Consider the following 23,534-nt stretch of genomic DNA (forward strand, 5'->3'; position numbering starts at 1 on the left):
AACATACTGCGAAATCTCCAAGCTTGTGTTTCCGTATTATATTACACATTATTCTCTGAAATATAGCTGGGGAGGTTTTCAAACCAAATGGCAAACAGGTCCATTGATAGTGTCCCTCCTGCGTCACAAACGCAGTTTTGTGTCTATCTGTGATACGTAAAGGAATTGACCAAAACGCTGAGTTTAGGTCCAGCGTTGAGAAAAACTTGCAATCTCTCGTCTTTAGTATTAGGTCGTCAATAAGAGGGAATGGTTGTGATTGAGGCACAACAATTTTATTTAAGTCTCGAAAGTCGATGCACAATCTTGATCTTTTGTTTTCATCTCTTTTATAAGCTAATGTGACTGGTGCTGCGAATGGGCTATATGATTCTTCTATTATATTTCTTTCCAATAATTTTGCAATTTGATCTTCAATCTCCTTCTTATCTTCTATTGTGCAACGATATGGTCTTTTGGAGCAATATTTTTCTATAAGTAGATCAATGTGTGCTTCATAACCTGTTACCTGTCCTATGTCATATTTGTCCTTTGCAAACACAGACTTATATTTCGAAATTAATTTATCAATCATGGCCTGTTTTTGAAAGTCTAAATGATTTATGCAAATTTTGAACTTTTCTTCAAGTATGTCTTCATTGAAGTTTATTAAATTATCATATTTAATCTCTTTAGAGACTATATCTATTTTGTCTGTTTCCTTGGAAACTATTTCACTTCTTTTTATAGGTAATTTCTGCGTAATTTTTAAGTTTTCGTTTTGAACTAGGTAAAATTCTTTTATACAATCAAGACCCACTAAAAAATCATAATCGAAATTTTCCTTGTCTATTACGAAAACATTCATTTTTTTTTCCACATCAAAGATGGCTATATCAAGTGTTATTACTCCATTTGCCTTTTTAACGCCATTAATCGTTTTTAAATTAGTATTGTTGCAATGACTGGTTTCCTTATTTTTTATTTTTAACAATTTAGAATTTATTAACGAAACGTTAGACCCAGAGTCATAGATTCCAGACACTTCAACATTTTTATTCAGTACTAATTTCACTTTGATCAATGGCGGTACTATTAGTTTTTTGGATCTTCACACTGCAATTCACATTCCAATTCTGAATTATTAACGAGCTTTACTTGCTTTTTATCTTTTTCAGTATTTGAATTTGTTTTAAACCAGCAAGAATCTTCTGAATGATAGCGTACGCCTTTATTTAATTTTTCACAAATGCTACATTTTTTTTTCGCTGGCTTAGTATCTTCTTTCTTCTTAATAAATTTTCTTCTTGAAACTAAATGTTCTAATTTTCCAAGTTCACTAAACAAATTTTTTGTTTCTACGATTTGGTCTTTGTTGATTTTGTCTGTTATAAAATCTGGTAAGCCGGCAGCAATGATATCAATAAGAGTCCCTTCATCTATTGTTTTTCTTACCTCTAGTAAAAGTTTTTCTTTCTTTACTGCATATTCTAGTAAAGATCCTGATTGGTATTTGTAAGATAAAGCATACTTACTAGCAGTCCAACCTCTATTAGCATATGTTTCCAAAAAACATGATTTCCATTTTGACCACTCGGAATGTAAGCTAAGTTTCATCATCATGGAAGAATACCAATCAGTGCATGATTTTTCAAGAAATAATCTGAAGATTTCAATTATTTCTTCTTCTTTTACGATACTAAACCTTGTACATTCTTTTTCAAATACTTCCATCCACTGGTGTGCATTCGAACTTTTACCATCAAATTTTCCAATCACAAACTTGTCAGCTAAATTTTTAATACTTTGTTTTTCTTTGTCTTGTTGATTTTTAACAAATGTTTCCAAAATTTTCACTATGGGATCTTCTGAACACCTTTTACTACCAATAGTCATTTGTTCTTGGGTAGTTTCCTCTAAAAATTGATCCTGAAACATCATGTTTCCATCCTCATCAAAATATGTTTGTAGTATATCCTGTGTTGTTTTTATCCAAACACTTCTAGTTTGATATCTTTTCTTTAATGTATTTTTCACGGTAAAGAAGGTTTTCGAGGTTTGGATATGTTTGTGAAGTGATACTGCTTGATATTCTTCAGGCATAACGAAAACTTTTCCATCTTTTGTGGCAATTGCGGTTATGGCGATATAGTTTGACTTTCCGTCTATTGATGGTTTAATTTCAAATGTAAACTTCAACGACTCCATTTTTTTACAATAAATGTCGTTTTATAAGATTTTTTCTTGTATTCTTTTTATTAGGACGACACAGTTAATGAAACACAATTGAGTTTCTCTGTAAAAAGAGATTTATATGTTTAATTTTACAATAAGAAAGAATAAAATAAAATTTTGTATTTACCTACGAATTTTTACAAAAATAATATTTACATACCTGTAAAAAGAGAAACGACATTTAATGTTTATTTATTAACAATGTCTGTTCCTAAATCACAAGATACTTTATACTTTACTTTATACAATTACGAGATTGATAATATTTTTCATAATTATATTTTTTATAATTTAGTTGTCATGTCACTGCGCGTTCGATGACGGTTGATGCGCGGAATTCAAATTAAAGAATAATACATTTTTTCTTTACATATATTTAATATTTAAAATAATAAAATAAATATATACAAATTAATTAACAATTTGTGTTCGAAAATAATTCTAATTTAATTTTGTTTGTCTTCAAGTTAGTAAATATACCAAACTCAAACAAAGCACAAAGGAGACGTTATTTTAGAAATTCTAAGATATACGGTGGCGTTTCCAGATATTATTCATTAGGAAAAATGAAATTCTGCCTCCACTCGGCGTTATTATACCAGCATTTTACCGTTCGGAAATAGTCATTGGATATCTAAGATCTAAAGTTAAGAGACAGATAAAAGTTATCTTCCTGTGTAACATAAAAATTCGTGCGAGGATAAATTTAATTCAAATGATCAAATTAAAAAGACAACTTCGTTGAAGTAGTGTCTCGCAAGCACTTTGGAATCGTCATTTTACAATATTTTTAATGTTAAGCTGTCAGTATTTCGGAATGTGGATTCTACTGCAGAATATCTTGATAAGAGTTCTGAATTTCTTGTCTAAACGGCAATCATAATCAAAATATTCTTTATTCAATGCTTAAAGTACCTTTGAATCGTTATATTAGTGTTGAATTTTACTGAGAAAAAGCATCAATAAACTCAGTAGTTACTCTTTTCCGCCATTTTAATTATAGAGTATGTCAATCAAGTACAATAAAGTTTACATATCCTGCTTACAAATCAACAAACACTAAGTCCACGCTTCTTTATCATTAATATAATCTTAATCTCTTTTAACATTGCCTATTAAAAATTTTTTGGATTCTTATTATAAAACCGAATACCGTGTCCCCAAAAAGGATGTATTAACTTTGTGACATCAGAAACTGTTATGTGTTATTAGTTTATCTTTCCTCCTCGTGTCTACACAATAATCGTAAACTCTTCTTCAAAAATATTTATAATAGTATAAATATACATACATATACGTTGTAAACATATTGTGAAGCAACCGTAAGTAAAACTTCATTAAAACATCCCGAAAAGAGTTTCGAGCTCCAAACATAAAATAATATGTATACATTTAATAATCGTTTACAAAATTAAATAACCAATCAACCCTAAGCTCTTATTTAAAGTCTAAATTATCTCGTATATTAATATACCTACCTTGTTTCTTTTGTTAACGTGACCTTTAAATTATTGGTAGGTACATTAAATGGCCTGAAGTCCCAATATTGCAGCTAACATTTAGAAGATTCGTGAAGGGAATTTTCAACAGTGAATTGATTGAAATCCTTAAAATGTTATCATCACGCGATTTGGATTCACGGAAATAACCTCGATTTAATTTCTGAATCATCGTTAAAGGTCGATTTATGGACCTAGTTTGTTCAAACGGTTTCCCTTTTATTTTAGGTTTGAAACGGCAACCAGGGGTCGAAAGCGATTTAATTTGGGCCATTTTCACGGAATTACTAAGATTACTTTATGATAAATGCAACTGTCTTTAGAAATGTGAGTCAAAATTTTTGTTTTTCGAACATTTGTTATTCTTTAAGTTAAGTTTCTGACGCGCGCGGCTTTGCTCACTTTTATGTGTTCGTCGTCAAGTGCTAGGCATAAAAAATGTAACCTATGTCCTTCAAACGGTAAGAGACGAGATGGCCCAGTGGTTAGAACGCGTGCATCTTAACCGATGATTTCGGGTTCAAACCCAGGCAGGCACCACTGAATTTTCATGTGCTTAATTTGTGTTTATAATTCATCTCGTGCTCGGCGGTGAAGGAAAACATCGTGAGGAAACCTGCATGTGTCTAATTTCAACGAAATTCTGCCACATGTGTATTCCACCAACCCGCATTGGAGCAGCGTGGTGGAATATGCTCCATACCTTCTCCTCAACGGGAGAGGAGGTCATAGCCCAGCAGTGGGATATTTACTGTTACTTTACTTCAACAGTATTGCTAAGTGTTTCCGAAAAATCTTCGTATTTTTAGTAGAAAAACATATTAAATTTGGGTCACGTTGATAGTTCGTGGTTCCCATAGAAAGTGACGTTACCATACCATACCACATTTTTAGGGCGTTAGGGCGTTGTCAAACAGTCGACATAAAATGTTAACATGCGAATGTACACACGAATAAAATATTTCTATTTCGTACTCAGTATTTAATGGAAATGAACAATTTTAACGTAATACTGCGGTTCTAATTGACATTTTAATTTATCGAAACGACGTATCTTTGGTTTAACGGTTCATTTAAATAATGAACGCCTGCCAAATAACGGCGAACGTTAAAAAACTTCAGACGCGAGATAGGGAGCTGCCATTAAAGAGTGCATTCGGAATGGCTCATTTAAAATAACTTCTAGAACTTTGTCATTACATAAGAAAAAAAAACATAGTCTATCTGTATCAAGATGTTATTTAAATGCTTTATTGCACAGCATATAAGTAATTCTACATATACAAACATATAAAAGAGAAATACCACTCGCTGATTAATCACGAAATCTCAGAAACTATAACAGCTACAAAATTGAAATTCAGCAGGTAGGTTCCTTATAGGATGTGGACATCTGCTAAGAACGGATTTCACGAAACTCTATCCCTAAAGGGGTAAAACAGAGGTTGGAAGTTTGTGTTTTATAAATTGTGTAAAGCCGCAGGTTCAGCTAGTTTATTTACATAATTTCGTCCGAAAATTATGCATTACATCAAAAATAAAGTTATAAAGTACGGATGCAAGTCTGTATAAAAACAAACAATCTTGTTAATAAAAATAACTACTCTTAATATCTTAAATGTTAATTCGAACCGATCCTTTAATTGGGATTAATCCGCCTCTGTACACTTGTTAAGTTTTATGTTTGCAAGATTATATTTGTGTAAAATTAATTAAACGACTATTATTAAATTTGCCACCCATATGTGTGTATTACGGTTGTTCTACAATAATTATAAACGTGAGAGATGATAATTACGTAGCAGTTTGCAAATGTCACACAGAGTGAAGCCTTAAGCTTATTTGACGAAGGTGAAAATGTGGCGTTACCGTTCGGTGATTTCCATATGGGATATGTAATAATTAAATTGTACTTGTTTTTTTTTTTAAATTCATATTGAAATTTTAATTAGTACGCTTAGTGGCAAATAGGCCTGATGGTAAGTGGTCACGACTGCCCATAGACATTGCTAATGCCCCACCAATTTTGGGAACTAAGACGTTATATCCCTACATTAGCTCCTAATTTCATTGCTTTCGGACATTGTCAAGTATTTAAGGATGTATGTAATGTCAAATCCACAGTCCATCTATTTATTTTTAAAGTTAATTTTCACGTAGAAATGTCAATTAGCAAAAGTAATTATTGTAAGGACTTAAATTTTAAAAGGAGTTTTTGGGTTTTGACTATAAGTCCTCCCTCCTCCTTCAATTTGAACATAATACCTTATACCAACACAGATAAAATAATATAAATACTTATTATTTCTACTTAGTTAAAATTTATTTTCAATTTTATTTGTCTGTATTGCATATACAGCAACAATATTTTACATAAAGTACAGAACGAAACAGGTATATCTAAACTTTTCACGAAATATTCCCTTTATCGCCACAACCATAAATCCCGTTGAGGAATATTAATAACTCATTTATGCATCGAATTCAATATAAGCAGTCATTTAAATAAATTTCATCATGAACGAAATACACTTGCGCCCGATTACAATATTTATGAGAGTTTCCCTGCTTGGATCGTGACTGAAATTCCACCCTTTCTTCCAAACGCCACTTCGCAATTATTTAAGATGTGAGAAAAAAAAATCGACGTGGCATTCCTTTCACTCAGCGTTACCACTTAAATATAAATCCTTATAAATGTTTTCCCTTAATCAGATCTTTTGTTTCTACTCTGTGTATGAATGTCTGATCACTTTTGCATCGCGCATTTTACAGGGTTAATTTTGATGTACAGATGCTACAAGTTAAGAATGTCGAATCTGCCGAGGAAAACTATCAAAAAACTCACAAGATACCAACTTTTTCATTAATCAAAAAATATACATGTAATTGTGATATACATTTATATTTATTTCAACATTTTCAAACTTAATTTTTCTTTTGGACTGAAACTTAGTTTTTTATACTTAGAATAAACTGCTAGAGAAGAACCGGCGAGAAACTCAGTAGTTAGAAAGAAGAGAGAAGAGAGAAACTGGTAGACATACCGCATCCTCACTTTCCGTTTTCCAACACCTGAATGGTATATTTGCATTGGATATTTTGCAGTTCAATTGAGCCCTGAGATAGAGGAGCATTCGATAACTTGGGTATACGAACCTTAGGCTAGGGTCGCAATATTTTATTTATTTTACCTGCCATATCTACAGTGTCGATGTTTTGAGATGAATTTCGTTAGAAATTTTTTGGTTGATTGAAACTTGGGTCATGTTCGAAATTTTAGTTGTTTGTTTATTTTGTTTTTAGGATTCATTCGAATAAAATATTATTTACACCTTTTAAATTTAAATTGAGTAAAAATATAATTTAAGAGTAAATAATCTCGATATTTGATATATCAGATAGTTGATTTCTGAGGAACATTCCAAGAATCACAATTTGAACCTAACTAAGTAACCAATGAGCTTGACTATTTTAGTTCCTAATACTGAAGTAACAACGCTCGTATTAAAGATTGACACATTGGTTTTCGGAATACTTGCCTCAATTTTTTTATCCTAACGATATTACTAAAATTTTCCGGTACAAAAAAGTATATTTGAAGATTTAACTGATTTAAAAAATCGCTTATAAGATAGGAGAGAAAAAAGACTATTTGGTTGGTTAATGTCATTAATGTTAATCCACAGAAGTACTGCCCAGACCGTTGCTGTAACTTATTTATAATTTGATTGATGTTATTTCAACATGGCAACATGGTTTTTTTGTCATCATAATCTAAATTTTTGGATTGCAAATTGATTACAAATTTCATTTTACGAGAATGCCTTCTAAATTTTAGTAAAAAGTATTCGCTTGCAAAGTCGACTACAATGCATGCAACATAAATGTAATATAATTAAAATTAGAGAACATTTATAACTACCCAAATAAATTATTTCAGGACGTCGGTGTTGAAGTAAATAATCTAACAGAATTTACGATTCGTAGATATCATTTCTGAGTAAATTACATACCACAATAATTTGCAATTACGCTAAAATTATATTTGGACAATACAACGTTTCTGGAATTTAGCAACAAGCTGGATTATTTATACAGCTATGTCTAATATTTACAAGTAAGACGCACATATTGTAGACGCCCAGACCGTAATGTTCAATTAATTAGTATAATTTAAGACGATGTAAATTAGTGTTATAGGTAATTATAGGTTTCAAGATATGTTTGAGATTTATAGATGTAAAACTCTGCCCGCTCAAGTCAGGCAAATGAAAATAAATTAGTTTTTGTAGAAATACTTAGCAATAGTTTCGAAGCAGGTAGTATTAAAGTCCCTTGCCTCGGAAAACATTACGTGTTGAGGTTAGGCCCTGCGTGATCTCTCGTTACGGTCAACGAAATCAGCCAAGAAGACACTATGATATTTAGCGGAAATTCGAATTGGATTCGTTTATTATTGTGTTTGACTATAATCATTGTATTTATTAAGAGTCAGAATGATTAGTATTAGTCAGATCGCAAAAGATTAATATTTTTGTCATTTTAAGCATAAAGTGAGTGGTGATCACTTAGATAGAAAGTGAAATAAGAAACTACACCGGTTCATAAATGAAATCTAGACCTGAGAAGAAGTAGCAAAAACATATCAGATAAAAAAAAAATTGTATGATTGCTTACATTATGAGATTATGAGTTTCTATGAGTTTTTTGATTGAGATGGTGAACAATATATTAATGTTTTTAGGGCCTAAAAAATCCCAAAATAGAGATGGCATTATTATGTTATTGCACACTCACTTGGGTCATAAACTAAAAGAATGAAACCATCGCCACAAGCTTGCGCTTGAATGCTTGAATCAATTTACCGAATGGGATACGATTACCGCCCACAATCACGACAATATTATTTTTACTTTAACCCACATATGATCAGAACATTTTTAAGACCGATTTTAACCATTTTTTCAAGATTTTATGAAGAAGATTTTCTGTTTATTAAAGATTTGAATTAAGGTTTGTATAGTAATTTTATGGATGTGTGTAAATTATTATCTACTAAATGTAAACCTGGCTTTGCTCGTGTATAATAAATAAAACTAAACAAATGAGGTTTATCATTTATTAATAATTTATTGTGGATAAGTTCATTGAGTTTCCTGTAGCCTTGCACGAAATTATTATTTCGCACACATTTAATGAACGCATCCGTAAACGATAAAGATGGCCGCCCGTTGAACTGTAATGTCATTGAATTTTATGGATTTAACATCGAAATATATCGATTATACGAATTTTGCGGATATATGTATGTTGTCGACTAAAAAATCATTATCTTTCAATGATCTATAATTGTGGATAGGCTTCGATCGTGTCTATCTGATAAATGTGTGTGATATCTGATAAATATCTGTGATATCTAATAAACTTTTGGTCAATTTTCCTTTATTATATCACAAACATGATTCTTCTACTTTGTGCGAGAGCGTTTCTCTAGCCTGTGTATCCACACATTATTCCACGTTTACAGAACAGCAGTTTGTATTGTTGTATTCCAGTTCGAATCGTATATATTCTATATTATATATTCTACCGCCAAATAACAGTACTCTGTATTATTGTGTTCCGGTTAGAAGGGTGAGTGAGCCAGTGTAATCATAGGCACAAGGGACATAACATCTTTTTTTGGTAATTATGATACTTTAGATCAATTTAATGGATGCAAGAAAGAAAATGGATCTGATCCATAAGATGAGAATAAATCTAAAGAATTACGAGTAGGTGTTAAATCAAAAATAACATTTAACGAATATGAGAAAACGCATGAGTTACGAGTTAATGAGTCATTTCTAAAAGTTCTCACTTATATGCGACTTCTAAATATACGAAACGGTTTTAATTATGATATTTTGAAGCAATCTTCATCCGTAAGGAAAACGTGTTGTATAAACCTATGTACATTGTACGTACGTATATGTTTATCCCTAAAACATGTAGAAACATTTGAAAATAGAATGGCAAAGGAAGTTTTCTATAAGCAGACTATAATCGGGCTACATGAGCTCCTTGTGCCACGTGATATTTTTATTGAGAGTTTCCGAAGAAAATCAGACGCTTATAGCCTGAAGAAATGTTCACGATACAGTGTAGCAAGTTACAGAGATATTAAAGCATTTTATATATTTTTTTATTTAGTACTCTAAAATGAAAAATAAATTCGTGAGATCTGTACATTGCTTGATAAAGTCGGATCAAACTAATTAACTTCATTCATTAAATTCATTTTTAGCAAGACGAGGAAATTGGACCCTAATTGTTTTTAAATAAATTATGCCAAACAAATCTCACAAATGATTTTATTTTTTATAATCTGACAAATTTTGTATATTTCATATCTGTAACGATGTATTTTAAGTAGGCTATGTATAAATTGCATTGCAAATCCAAAGGGTATTTTTTTATGTTTCAATATAATATTTTATCTAATTCAAACTCATTGAGCTTAAACTTTTTATTAAAAATATAACATAATGATGTTCGAATACAAAAAAGAATTCGAAATTCAAACAGATATCTATACCTACTTAAAAAAGGCCGGATAAAAGTATGAATCCTCTGTTTTCATCTCTCTATGCCAGATGCAGGTGCATATTGGTTCGTGCGTGACCCGGATTTCAACCCACGAGGGATTTACATAGAATTACGTGCCTCCGCACTCAATTGTTTATAGGAAAATCCTATATAGGAGAAAAAACATCTCTAATATGCCGTATAAAATGCTGTGCTTATACCATTCGTGTTTAAAACGCATCAAAAATCACGTGATATCTTTTGAGATAATAGTTTCACATTCTGATTAGTTAAATTACTAGAATTATTAACACGTACCTAACTACTTATTTAGAAAATGAATTCAATACCTATTATTCTTAACTTTAAGGTTTGAACAAGCGATCAAATAATCTGTCATTAACGATTATAATCTCAATAATACATACAAAAAAATGCAACAGTATAACAGCCTGTTATTACTATTAGCTGAGCAAAGACCTCGTCTCCAATTTGAGGAGATGGTTTAGTGTTTATTGCACCAAGGCGGTTGGTATACACCATCGCCGAGCACCAGATGAATTAAGACACAAATTAAGCACATGAATTCATTGGTGCCCTGGGTTTGAACTCAGAATCATCGGTTAAGATTTAATTTTTGTAACCACTCGGTCGTGACGGCTCTCAATAATACTTAGATCATTTAATTTATAAAATAAAAATAAAAAAAATGTATATGATGAATCTCTTTATCAAAGAGGTTTTCTTCAAAACAATTTGATATTGTGCCAATACATCTTGGACTCGGAGCGTTTCGTTCGATTCGTATTTCTTTGTCTATCCTTATTTTGTACTAAGGGGCAGTTTCGTGTTATTGCTAGAGTCAATGTACCCGAAACAATATTGGTTTTATCGTGTATTGCATTGTCTAATGACCGATGAACGCCAAAATAAATATGAATCAAAATTATTGGAGGTCGAGTAACATATTGTTGTGATAATAACTTCAGAGCATTACTTCTTAATACTAATATTAAAAAGTAAAGATATTTTTCCAAGATAAAAGAAAATATTATCTATTTTAATTTGCTCTCAAGACTCATTAGACTAATGTAAGACTTTGTCGTAATTTGTTAGTACATATAATTTGTTAATCTTCATTTTACATTTGTTTGAGTTAATAGGTAAATATACTTTTTCTGGGTCACCTTGATATTTTTCGAGGCTCGCCACTAATTAACGATCCCGAACTTTGTTAAGGACTTTTTTATTGGCTGAATAAAGTGAGCACATCTTAAAAGTCTTCATTAAATACTCTTAAGTAGATGGTTTGAAGCAATAGGAATATGGTCAAATTTTCAAGAACCATTTTTTTTTTTTTAAAATGATAACTCCTAATCCCAGAGGTTTTTAAAATTTTGTTATTCTAAGACAATGTTAAGCGTGACATTAAAAAAAGTCGTTTCTTGATCAGTAACAAAACATTTCTTTGTTTATGCTTTACTAGAAAAAAAACTTCTTGGTGGTAAGATTAGTATATTTTAATACAGGGTCAGGCTCATTACGACCGCTGCATCTCCTTTGTGCTGCGTTCATTAACAACAGTACTTGGCAAAGGGAGAGACTTGTATTCTCAAATATGGGATTGTTTTCCTAAAGTTAAGCCACGCTGTAAAGATGCAAGAGGTCTTGCTGGCTTCCTTTAAGCTATTCTTCGTTTGAATATTTAATAACTATTTTACTATAGTTCTAGATAATGATAACTCATATATTTAAATGATTCAATTTTAGATATATTATTCACTAATGAATGATGTGTCCGTCTGGAAGAAAAACTAACTACGCGTGAATTCCTATAAAGCCCGAATATGTGCGCAGAAGCTACACTCTACGTTAAATCGCTTCCATAATCCGAAAAGACTTCAGGCGCAGGCCCAACAGCTTTACGCGCTTTCCGCTGCACCGGATTTTAACATAGCTGTCTACCAAACTGTATACTTACTAGCTTATATGTAATTTAAAAAAATACATTGGTTACAACAAGGATATACTTTGTTGGTAGGACTTCGGCAAACCGGCCTGGGTAGGGACATTACTTCGTATTACTAACAGTATTTAAAACGGGATATTTACCATGTTTTTTATTTTTATTTGGTGGAGCTCGATATTTCGACATTATCTACGAATGTGTTGTTCACGAGACTCTATCTATAATGTCGAAATATCGAGCTCCACCAATTAAAAATAAAAAACATGGTAAATATCCCGCTTTAAATACTGTTAGTAATAAAAATAACCATGTAAATTTAAAAATTACTTCGTATTGTTGTGTTCCGGTTTGAAGAGTGAGTGGGCCAGTGTAACTACAGGCACAAGGTAGATCTTAGTTCCCAAGGTTGGTGGCGCATTGGTAATATGAGGAATAATTAACTTGGATATTGATAGTTACTTGCCATCAAGTGGTAGATCAAAAGATCTAAAAAAAAAATCTAAAAGATCTGTTTTTAAAGCTATCAAAATATAGCTTTTAAAACAGTTTAATCTCGCTCGGCTTAGCACTGGAATACATCCTTAGCAAGAGTTTCGTTGCCAAACCGGTTGTTCGACGCGGCCTATTTCTCATTAATCTGTGTCGCGTAATATGAACGTAAAATAACTTAGCCGTTAAATTGCGCTTGCAAATAAGCTGCACTTAGACAAAGCAAGACTTAAACGTACGTTATATGTGGACTACGTATAAGATTATATCATTTTGTGATCGCTTAGGACTTTATCAAATTAACATTAAAGTAATCATTTTAAAATATTCTAATACCAATGATAGTAATTGCATACGAATTGGGGGCTAATTATGTTATGTTTCATTTTGATTGCATTTCTACACAGAGGATATTATTATAGTTCATTAATGTGGTTCACTCGCTCTTCACTGACACTCATAGTTAAAAGGAATGGCAATACGGATAGATAGAAAAGTGGTCACGCGCGGACTACGCGTTACGTACATACGAATGTTGTTTAACACTTGCGGATAATATTTTTGCCAGTTCACTCTACTGTTAGCCGCGTAATAGAACGTCGTTTCGGAAAATGAACAAAAAAAAAAGAAAGATTATTTAGATTTATTCTTTGTTATTGTTTTAATAACAATTATATTTCTTGTCATTTCATTTGAAAAATAAGTGTTATTGTTTATTTAATTGTGTCTGTTATTAAATATATAATATACATACATATAACTAATACTTTGTTTCAATCGGTCGTCCCGCGAAATACTTCTGTTTTAAGCCCTTTCTTCAAGTAGTATCCGGCACGAATGTACTATAAAATTAAATATCCACAATTTAAAGTTAATACAATAACACAATGTATAAAACTTTTTAGAACAAAAACTAATAGTAGTTTGTTCAAAATGAACTATTAATAATAATTTTTGTTATGATGGTATATTCAGAACTTTACCGTAATTATATATTAAATATACTATGCTCCGAAAAATGGGACAATATATATGTCTGTAAGCTTGGAAGAGGGAGCTCTGTAACCGATATTTGCCGTCGTATGTAATCATAAACATAATATGTTCCGTGCGTTATTTAACGTTTAGACGTTCAGTATTGTAATACAAAATTCATAGGTCTATATCATTGTAAATGTACAATGTGAATGTTTATGATTTCGTCATAAATGCTTATGGATATTATAACGGTCGCGGAGTGTCCACACGTTGCGTTGGAGTATGGGACGGCGGTTGATCTTGATACCAGGTTTTAGAATTAAATTGGGATAAGTCTTCATTTATATAAAAAGATAAATTAATTTTTTTTAATCGTTTGATCCGAATTGGTAATATTTTTTTTTTTTTTACTATCGAACTGTCTAATCTGTATTTGTAATAGCGTAATTATTTTATTAATAATAAAGTCTGATTTCCATGAAAGAATAGATTCGAGTGTAGAGCACACTGTATTATTAAAACTGATATTATTCCTACAAATATATCTATAACTAGTTGTCGCCCGCGGTTTCGTTCGCCTTTTATGGATCGGTCGTCAGGCGTTAGGTATTAAAAGTAGCTTACGTCCTCCCTTGGGGTTCAAGTTTGCTTCATACTAATTTCATCACAGACACAGACAGAGTTACTTTCGCGTTTTAATATTGGTACCTATGTGGAATAAATAATGAATACTAAGTATATATAGAGAATCTTTATTGTGGTTATATTTCAGACATCTTTTTTTTCGTGTTATAAAAATAGATTATGTTCATATAATTATAACCGTCGAGTCGATTAATTATAATACATTCTGAATGCTATTTTAAATTAAAGATAGAATTACCTACCTCTTTCTATTTATATCTGTTTCTTTCCTCTACCTTAAGGTTGCCTGGAAGAGATCGCTGTTTTAGCGATAAGGCCGCCTCTTGTGCGTCTTTCTTAAACGTGACTAAATCATGTGTTTACTGGTGTACAATAAAGAGTATTTTGATTTTTGAATTATTTAAATTAAGATTATGTACAAATAAAATATATAAAGCTATTGTGCAAATCATGACCACGTGATCACAAGTCATATAATGTCAATGAAGAAATCGTCGAATATAAATGTATAATCCAATGAAAACTTGTACTTGCGTATCAACAAGCCTGGTAATAAAAACATGCAGGCACAAATTTGACGACATCCGTGGTCGAGTAGTATGTACACCGGTTTTCATTACGTTACTCCGAGGTCCCGGGTTCGATTCCCGGCCGTGTCGATGTAGAAAATTTCTTCTTTGTCTTGGGTCTGGGTTCTCTTCGTTGCCTTGGGTCTGGGTGTATGTGGTGCTGGGGTACATGTCAGTCACCACCTCGTGGTGTACCCTGGGCAACGGGTCCGGCTTGAGCTTGCTCGTCGGCTACGGCTAAGACTGGCGGGAGGGATGTCGCGGGGCTGCTCCTGGTACGTCCCTGATCGGCGTCAGGGCGGACCATGTGAGTGGCCTCGTTGGCTAGGAGGGAATGGGAGGGCTCGCTACTCGAGCCTCCCAGGTGTTTTACACCGGTGGTCAGCGGCGGAGCCTACCATCTTATCCGCCGCAGGGCGTTAGTTTCGTTGACGCCCAGCCTCCAGTGGCGGACTCGGGGGAGTTCGCCATATTCCCACGTGGAGGATGAGGGGGAAGGCGCGCACTAGGCGCGCTTACCATGAATATTCAGCCGCCTTACGGCGGCTGCCGCTGGTGGGGTCACGGTTGCATGCCCTTGGCGATCCCGTGGCCTCACCACTCGGCGGCATGGTGGAAACCCGAGGATGATTTTAGTGGGTAGGACAGGGCATCAGCATTAGCGTGCCCTGACACGGGGCATTAGATCCCGGTTGAGTCCCACATACCCGCCCCGGCCCCCGACTGGGCGGGTGGGTGTATGTGGTGCCGTCGTTACTTCTGATTTTCCATAAAACAAGTGCTCTAGCTACTTACATTCGGATCAGAGTAATGTATGTGATGTTGTCCAATATTTATTATTATATTTACAAATCATAGCCGACATACGAGAAAAAAAAGGACGTAACTTTAAGACAATTCCTGGATATTTCGAGCGCGTATACACCGCATCGCTACAGCAATTTTACGAGACAAAAGGTCCTGACGCAATGCGGATCGTTAGCGGTAAATCGCCACCTGTTATTTGGTTCCACATCCCTATAAATACGTAATCGTGTGAGTGAACTGATGTCTGGTAAGTAATAATGGTTTTCATTTAATCACATGAAAACTGCGTGTCGTCTTTTTGTAGGTCATCTCTGTGTGTGTGTTGTTTTTGTATTATTTATTCATGTACAACACAGACATAAAAATGCAGAGTACACAGTTTCATATTCAAGTAATTGGTGGTAGGGCTTTAGCAAGCCCGTCTGGATAGGTACCACCCACTCATCAGATATTGTACCGCCAAACAGCAGTACTCAGTAATGTTGTGTTCCGGTTTGAAGGGTGAGTGAGTCAGTGTAACTACAGGCACAAGGGACGTAACGTCTTGGTTCTCAAGGTTGGTGGAGCATTGGTGATGTAAGGAATGGTTAATATTTCTTACAACGCCATTGTCTATGGACGGTGGTGACCACTTACCATCAGGTGGCCCATTTGATCGAACGCCTACCGATATCATAAAAAAAAATTGTTTAAAAACCACCTATGCCTCATAAGTCCGTTCACATTAATATCGTACTCCTAAATTATATCTATACTAATACTATAAATGTGAAAGTAACTCTGTCTGTCTGTTTGTCTGTCTGTCGCTCTTTCACTGCCAAACCAATGAACCGAATTTGACGAACTTTAGTATGAATCAAACTTGAACTCCAAGGAAGGACATAGGCTACTTTTTGCCTAACACATGACAACCAACCCCTAAAACGCGAAGCCGCAGGAGACAACTAGTACTTAATATGTCTATTTTTAAACAGGCCAACCTTTACGTAAAATTTAATCACTATAGTCATTGCTAGAGGTCAGGAGATAGATAGTGATACCTACTATTTGATAATGTACAACATTATTGATTAGCATAGAGAAAATACTATTTCATCGTTCAACAAGTACAAAACTAATAATCAAATTATTATTCAACCGCTAACATCACAGTTAGAACTCACCTACCGTTGGAAAACGCGTCCCCAGACAGAACATAACCCTTAACATACTCAACGGGATCGTCTCGAAGTTGAACACAAAAGGACACACTGCTATTTGTGTCGCGACCATTAATCGTCGCGCGAAACAATCACACCGTGATTGGGAAACTTTGCCTTTTGATGAAAGTTTTCATATTAATTCCGCTAGTCGCTTGCGCACTCCATTATTGTTACATGATAAATTTTATTAATTTTATTTTACATTTTTAGATTTAATATCAAATCATATTATATCAAATCAAATCAAAATCAATTTATTCAAGTAAACTTCACAATGAGCGTTTTTGAATCGTCGATATTTAAATACTACCACCGTTTCCCGAACCCGAGACTAAATCCAGGCGTTTTTTTTTCTAAAAAGTATTCTTTTAATGAATAATAAGATTTATTTATTAATTTTGTGTTAATAAACTTTTTAAATTCTTTAAATTAAAAATTAAAATACTTATAAGCTATAAAGTAAATTAACAGCCTGTAATTATTCGAATACTACGCAAACGCCTGCTCTCCTCTTGAGGAGAAGGATTGGTATATGTCAAATTTCTGACAAATCTATCTAATAATGTCTTTAAGTGTTAAGCAATTAAGCACATGATAACAGTGGTCGTTTCCGGATTTGAACCTTCAGTCTATGTTTACTAACCTGTTCAAGCCACTGAGCCACCTCAGATTTTTGAACATCATTACATAGTATAAAGCAAAATCGCTTACCGCTGTTTGCAGGGATAGACAGCGGTAAGCGTACATAGGGATGTATGCTTAGTTCTTTAAAATTACGAAACGGATTTTGATGCGGGTTTTTTTTTAATAGAAAATTGATTCAAGAGGAAGGTTTCTATGTATAATACATGCACAATATAGCAGAGAAGCACTGATAATTTTAGAGGTTTCTGAATTGATGTCGTAAATAAACACATGTTTTGTGTTACATTGCAAACGCTGGCTGTACTCTACGAGATAGATCAAAACAATGTAGTATAGTATTGTACTACATAAAAAGGTTTTCAAAAAAATCCGCGATGGCATATGTCTATCTCTTAGGGATAGCTCATAACAACCATTTTTGATTCCTTACTTTTAACGAAAAATAATGGCTTATTTTCGAAGCGATTTTAAGCAATACGGCATTAATCCTTATCCAATTAAGTACCTTAAATACATTGTGCATTTAATATAAATCAATATAGCACTTTACAACATGTAATTTTAATGGATATTTTCGAAGATATTACAGATTTAAAACGCAGCAACATAGCGGTTTGTATTGTCTAATGAGTGAAAAACTGGGAACGTTGTATAAAAAGACATACATTACATACATTAGCAGCCTGTAAATTTCCCACTGCTGGGCTAAGGCCTCCTCTCCTTTTGAGGAGAAGGTTTCTCCTCAACGCTGCTCCATTCCACCAACCCGCAAAAAAGAATTACTGTAGTAAATTTAGTCTCAGCATTGCACCCGTGCGAAGCCGGGACGTGTCGCTAGCTATTAATAATTATAGCAAAAGATAAACTATTTAACATTTTAAATATACGGAAACTAGTACATCACAATTTCTTGTAACAGCTACGTCTTAAACTTGCATGTAAAGAGGATTTATTTGAGAGCGTATCGTGTAAGCCTGGAATCACTCTTGCACGTGATATTATCTTAATAGAGCTCTTCATAAAGGATTATTAAGCCGCTATTAGAATATTGATATTTTGTAATAGCTTACATTATTAGCTCATTTTATATACATATATCGCAGATGTCATCTGTAATGTTCACATGTAAGGTCGATTTACCAATTAGATAAAATAAATATTACATTTAAATATCAGCTTGCTGTGCACACACGCCGTCTCCGCCGCGCGCCCATTTTTGTATATCCTCTTTTCCCGCGCTTTCGCGTTATGTGTCACTCGAGATGACAGATGCATAAATACACAGATAATATATATTTATATAAAATATAAACCTAATACTAATGATTGATGAAAATATGTTATTATAGATCTGTGAACACTACACCATCTATTGCATTATCTGACACTTAAAGAATGATACTGTCGACTTTAGTACGCTTGATTGAAATAGATGGAGCGGCGGCGACTCGATTAGCGTCGGTAACGGGTTGACAGCCATCATTAGAAAAATAATAGAATTATCAAAAATATAAAAAGAGAATTTAAAAGAGTAAAATATTATTTGAGTTAGATACGATGTAGTCATGACCATCTAATTACGGAATCGGATAACGAGGTCCTCATTTACCTTCGTTATATATTTATAAATATTAATAATTTCGTTCAGGTCTACGATAAACCCAATCGATCTCTATCCACAATTATTGATCGTCAAAAAATAATAATTTTGGTCGATAACATGTATGTGTTTAGACAAAATTCATATAATCGAGATTTTATTATATTAAATCTACGAAATTCAATGACATTTCAACGGGCGGCCATGTTTGACGCTTACGGGTGCGTTCAGAAAGCTGTATAAAGAATGTTTATTGTTAGTTTTCACTATTTTAAATGGAAAATATAGATGTTTGATAAATCATAACGTTAATAATATTTGTTTAGTTTTATTTATTTTATCGCACCTTTGATCGTTATATAAGCCACCCGGCTTCAATAAAATAAAAATAAAAACATCTAGTAATATGTAATTTGGGAATATATTATGAATTTCAGTACAACCTTTATGAGTTTGATATTTGTTTACTACACAAAATTAAAGTTTAATATCTAAATCCAATAATATTATCTAAATTTGAAATTCGTTTTAAATTGCTGTCTATTTGGTTTTGTAAAGCCATTTAGTTACTATTTGTAACTAAAATAAATTTATAATCAAATCTTTATATACAAAAGGGAAACACCAATCACCGATTAACCACGAAATCTCAGAAACTATAATACCTACAAACTTGAAATTTGATAGGTAAGTTCCTTATCGGGTGTAGACATCTACTAAGAACGGATTTTATGAAACTCTTCCCCTAAGGGGGTAAAACGGGGGTTGGAAGTTTGTATTTTATAAATTTCGCGCGGTTAAAGTCGCAGTTTCAACTAGTATTAGAACCGGGTTAGAACCCGCAATATCAACAAACAAACATCCTATGAAGTATATTTATTTCATAAATTTTGCAAGGCGTCTAGTTCACTAACTTAGTAGCCCTGATATCGTAAAGGCTACCAGTCGAGCTGCCAACTCGATATAACGCGCTGTTAAAGTCATTCGAGTGCATTCGACAATATATACTTGAGTCGATACACCGATAGCACGACTGAATTGATATAAAGCGTTTTATAAAGTAAATCTTAAACGCGTAACGACTTTTTAAAATTTTCGGTTTATATTAAAGTTTGACTGTATACGATTTTTTGACACATTAATTATGTACTACATTAATGATGATTATATTTCTTACAGCGCCCTTGTGTATGGGCGGTGGTAACCACATACCATCAGGTGACCCATATGTTCGTTCGCCAACCTATGCCATAAAAAAAAAAAAACATACAAACAAACATATTTTCTTTATCATATTAGTATAGATTATTTGAAAACATGTTTGAATTAAATTTATATAGTTTGAAATAGTTTAATGGCGTCAGTGTCATGAAAGGTCGAGTTGATAATAATTTTATGGGAAAAATATATCTTAAATTTTATTTTAATGTTCATTGCATATTCGACTACAAAAGATGATAAAACTAAAATATTTTTATTTTCTAGTAATAATAGAACTCTACTACGCTTTTTCGCATTCGAGGTGTGCGGTATTAATACATTATTTTGAATTCCGTGGACGAGCAAATTATTGTATGGTCATCATCGCTTTTAAACATTAGCGCCATAAGAGATATTAACCATTTCTTACATCGCCAATGCGCCACCAATCTTGAGAATTAATATGTTATGATCCTGTAGTTAGACAAGCATATTCAACCTTCAAACACAATAATACTAAGTAGGTATTGCTGTTTAGTGTGCGCTACGTTCCCAGACGCCCGTCTGAGAAGGTAGCGCACACTCGTCCACCAAGCAAATAAATGTCATGAATTGCTGAATTATTATTAAAATTAGTGTTAAGTTCATGGAAACGAATTTTCATATACCCGATTTCTAAGTCGCACTAGCGTTGTATTTACAATAAAGTAATTTAATATGCAATAATAGAATATCCTCAGGATATAACACGTGAACCGGCCGAGCGCTGACAAGAGAATGTCTCTCTAGTTGGAATGTTCCATCTTTTATATTATCTGTGAATCAACTGTCGGCCGTAGCACGTGTTGTTTACAACCGCATAACCTACCCTAGGTTAGGCGGTCATGTATATTATCGACTACACGATAAAAATGATTTAAATAAAATGTTGTTGAGACATATCACCACGTTGACAACCAAGGCAAATAAGTTTAGTAACAGCTTGTAAATATCCCACTGCTGGCCTAGGAACTATTCTCCTTTTGAGGACGATACTTCATTCAGGTTAAGTTTTACGATGTTTTCCTTCACCGTACTAACCGCACCGCCGCACCGCACTAGATGAATTATAAACACAAATTAAACACACACAAGTACAACATTGGTTGAGAATCACGTGTTCTTAACACAGGACCATGTTTGGTTTACCGCTTTATTTTTAGCAAGCGCTTGACTATTAAACACAATCGAATTTGGGTGCTTTACTGATTAATATGCCGTGAAAAATTGTTAAGTGAGAATTAAGATCATTATATAAAAATAGCGGACATTGAAAAATGGCGACCAATTAGTTTCAACCGATATCGCCAGTGAGTTGAGTTGTGACGTTATAATAAAGTGGAAGAAACCGCGAATATAAATTGTTGTTTGAGCGTAAAAAATGGTTCCTTAAAGGCAGAAAAGTTCAAGTTTTCTCCTATGGTTTGATTAATGATCATAGAACATTAAGAGGCTTTCCTTGAAAAGAATTCTGTACGTGGTATGAGTTATGAGTCGTTTTTAGCTTGAAGAGTTTTTATATATATTACATATATTATTTCCGGATTTTAATCAGTCTTGGTCGTGAGGAGGAGCTCGTTACTGTCCTCGTTATTGTCTTCGTTGATAGACCTTTCTTTTCCCTGTCCATGTCCAATCTATAGCCGAGATGGCCCAGTGGTTAGAACGCGTGCATCTTAACCGATGATTTCGGGTTCAAACCCAGACAGGCACCACTGAATTTACATGTGCTTAATTTGTTTATAATTCATCTCGTGCTCGGCGGTGAAGGAAAACATCGTGAGGAAACCTGCATGTGTCTAATTTCAACGAAATTCTACCACATGTGTATTCCACCAACCCGCATTGGAGCAGCGTGGTGGAATATGCTCCATACCTTCTCCTCAACGGGAGAGGAAGCCTTAGCCCAGCAGTGGGAAATTTACAGGCTGATTATGTATGTTATTATTATGTTTATGTTATGTCCAATCTATTTGGGGTCGGTCTTTTCTTTCCATTCTCCTCTATCATTCGCCTCCCTCACACACTCCATTCATGTTTTCTCAGGCCGTCCTCTTTCCCTCCCTCCCTCTACGCTCTTGCTCATCACTCTTTTAGTAATGTGGAATGTCTTCGTTGATAGAGCATGTAGAGAAATTCTGGACTATGTATACCCGATTAGTCCACTGCGTTGTCGTATGACATTCAAATTGTTCACCTTACATAAAAAAGGGATTGTACATCGCGGTGGAATATATTTGATGATATATCTTTATTTATAATAAAGCACTGTTCCAGTTAACTCCTTATTTACCACCTTAACTTTACTTTCAAAGTTCCGATAACAGTTTCGACGACGTTCAAATTGCTCCAAAAATATGGTGTCACTGTTGCTGTATGGTCTATCCAACGTCACAGTTGTATAATATATCTGTACATTTTCTATCATTGGAATCAGTTATACAAATAAATGTTTAATAAAATATAGTAAATATCGTTATTTTAGACTAATGATTGACCGCGTGTTGGGGGGGGGGGATTCGGTCATCGATTTTAGGTGTAAAAAAGTCTAGCTTCTAGCTTTCTTCATATCAAATTTTATTAAATTCGGTTCAGTGATCTAGCTGTGGAAATAGTGAATTTTAATAGTAGCTTTCAAATATATAAAATTGATCACTTTTTTTTAACTATCATAAAATGCTTTTTAGAAGGCACTTTTATTCAGGTTTTTAATTACAACCCACCAAAGAGAAAAAGCAGTAATAAAAAAGCTTTAGCTTTAAGATTAAGCAGATAAAACAAAATTAAGCACTTTAAAAGTTTTCATAAGACTTCTTCGTCTGATTTATGAATGTTGATTTTATTTTAATGATATATATCAGAATTCAAACACTTTAATACTATTATAAAAATGTACATTACTTCGTAGTAATTATTTGTGCAAGCTCGTCTGGTTAGTTACCACCCACTTATCATAAATTCTACCGCCAAGCAACAATACTCAGTGTTGTGATCCCGTCTGAAGGGACAATGAGCCAATGTAATTGCAGCTACAAGTGTATGTCACTTCTTCACTATCACATCTTAGTTCCCAAGGTTGGCGTATTGGTGATGTAAGGAATGCTTATA

This window comes from Vanessa tameamea, chromosome 22 (assembly GCF_037043105.1).
Source record: "Vanessa tameamea isolate UH-Manoa-2023 chromosome 22, ilVanTame1 primary haplotype, whole genome shotgun sequence".
NCBI classification, from domain to species: domain Eukaryota; kingdom Metazoa; phylum Arthropoda; class Insecta; order Lepidoptera; family Nymphalidae; genus Vanessa; species Vanessa tameamea.